General features: G+C 54.3%; 1 long non-coding RNA gene across 1 annotated transcript in view; it reads right to left on the reverse strand.

Moving 5' to 3' along the window:
* Window positions 1-2,500, reverse strand: part of LOC137607814 (uncharacterized) — a 12,436-nt gene that overhangs the window by 6,716 nt on the left and 3,220 nt on the right. The gene's annotated exons all lie outside the window — the stretch shown is intronic.

The raw sequence follows: 2,500 nt of genomic DNA on the forward strand, positions 1-2,500 counted from the left end.
AAGGAGCATCTTTGTTCCAGAAATTTGTCACATTAAACTGCAAATAAATTCATCAAAGCACACATGTTCTCCACAGCTTGCAGCGCTGCAAACAAATCTGAATCCAGATTGTCAGGCTGATTTCCTCTCCAACGTTACTGAGAGGCATCGACTGTGTCTTTAATTCAGCTCTGCTCCTTCAGGTTCCTAGGAATTAAGTGCCGACGTCTTGTGATCAGCAGCTTGTGCTCGATTTAAAATACACCCACTTTGGTGAAAAATTAATTCCTGGGACAATTTGAGATGCAATTAAGGAGGAAAATGAGTTCTCCCTCCTGGTGGAGTGTTTGTTTTAAAGACTAATCGAGCAGGAGCTTCAGCTGAGGCGTTCAGACCACAAGCCGCAGCATTGACACCTCCAGTGTCCACTGTCACCTCCAGTGTCCACTGTCACCTCCAGTGTCCACTCACACCTCCAGTGTCCACTGTCACCTCCAGTGTCTAGTCACCTCCAATGTCCACTCACATCTCCAGTGTCCACTCTCACCTCCAGTGTCCACTGTCACCTCCAGTGTCCACTGTCACCTCCAGTGTCCACTGTCACCTCCAGTGTCCACTCACATCTCCAGTGTCCACTGTCACCTCCAATGTCCACTGTCACCTCCAGTGTCCACTGTCACCTCCAGTGTCCACTCACACCTCCAGTGTCCACTGTCACCTCCAGTGTCTAGTCACCTCCAATGTCCACTCACATCTCCAGTGTCCACTCTCACCTCCAGTGTCCACTCCCACCTCCAGTGTCCACTGTCACCTCCAGTGTCCACTGTCACCTCCAGTGTCCACTGTCACCTCCAGTGTCCACTGTCACCTCCAGTGTCCACTGTCACCTCCAATGTCCACTCACACCACCAGTGTCCACTGTCACCTCCAATGTCCACTGTCACCTCCAGTGTCCACTCCCACCTCCAATGTCCACTGTCACCTCCAGTGTCCACTGTCACCTCCAGTGTCCACTGTCACCTCCAGTGTCCACTGTCACCTCCAGTGTCAACTCCCACCTCCAGTGTCCACTCCCACCTCCAATGTCCACTGTCACCTCCAGTGTCCACTGTCACCTCCAGTGTCCACTGTCACCTCCAGCGTCCACTGTCACCTCCAGTGTCAACTCCCACCTCCAGTGTCCACTCCCACCTCCAATGTCCACTGTCACCTCCAGTGTCCACTGTCACCTCCAGTGTCCACTCACATCTCCAGTGTCCACTGTCACCTCCAATGTCCACTCCCACCTCCAGTGTCCACTCACAACTCTAGTGTCCACTGTCACCTCCAGTGTCCACTGTCACCTCCAGTGTCCACTGTCACCTCCAGTGTCCACTGTCACCTCCAGTGTCCACTGTCACCTCCAGTGTCCACTCACACCTCCAGTGTCCACTGTCACCTCCAGTGTCTAGTCACCTCCAATGTCCACTCCCACCTCCAGTGTCCACTCACACCTCCAGTGTCCACTCCCACCTCCAGTTACCACTGTCACCTCCAATGTCCACTGTCACCTCCAGTGTCCACTGTCACCTCCAGTGTCCACTGTCACCTCCAGTGTCCACTCACACCTCCAGTGTCCACTCACATCTCCAGTGTCCACTGTCACTTCCAGTGTCCACTGTCACCTCCAGTGTCCACTGTCACCTCCAGTGTCCACTCACACCTCCAGTGTCCACTCACATCTCCAGTGTCCACTGTCACCTCCAGTGTCCACTGTCACCTCCAGTGTCCACTGTCACCTCCAGTGTCCACTCACATCTCCAGTGTCCACTCACACCTCCAGTGTCCACTCACACCTCCAGTGTCCACTCACACCTCCAGTGTCCACTGTCACCTCCAGGTTCCACTCACACCTCCAGTGTCCACTGTCACCTCCAGTGTCCACTGTCACCTCCAGTGTCTAGTCACCTCCAATGTCCACTCCCACCTCCAGTGTCCACTCACACCTCCAGTGTCCACTCCCACCTCCAGTGTCCACTCTCACCTCCAATGTCCACTGTCACCTCCAGTGTCCACTGTCACCTCCAGTGTCTAGTCACCTCCAATGTCCACTCCCACCTCCAATGTCCACTGTCACCTCCAGTGTCCACTGTCACCTCCAATGTCCACTCACACCACCAGTGTCCACTGTCACCTCCAATGTCCACTGTCACCTCCAGTGTCCACTCCCACCTCCAGTGTCCACTGTCACCTCCAGTGTCCACTGTCACCTCCAATGTCCACTCCCACCTCCAGTGTCCACTGTCACCTCCAGTGTCTACTGTCACCTCCAGTGTCCACTGTCACCTCCAGTGTCCACTGTCACCTCCAGTGTCCACTGTCACCTCCAGTGTCCACTGTCACCTCCAGTGTCTACTGTCACCTCCAGTGTCAGTGCTTCTGCCACTCAGGTGTCCTGGACCAGACGCAGCACTGACCCTGTTTCTGATTTGCTACTATAAGCATTGACTTGACTTGACTTGACTTGGAATCTTGGACAAGA

The sequence above is a fragment of the Antennarius striatus genome, chromosome 14 (genome assembly GCF_040054535.1).
Source record: "Antennarius striatus isolate MH-2024 chromosome 14, ASM4005453v1, whole genome shotgun sequence".
NCBI lineage: Eukaryota > Metazoa > Chordata > Actinopteri > Lophiiformes > Antennariidae > Antennarius > Antennarius striatus.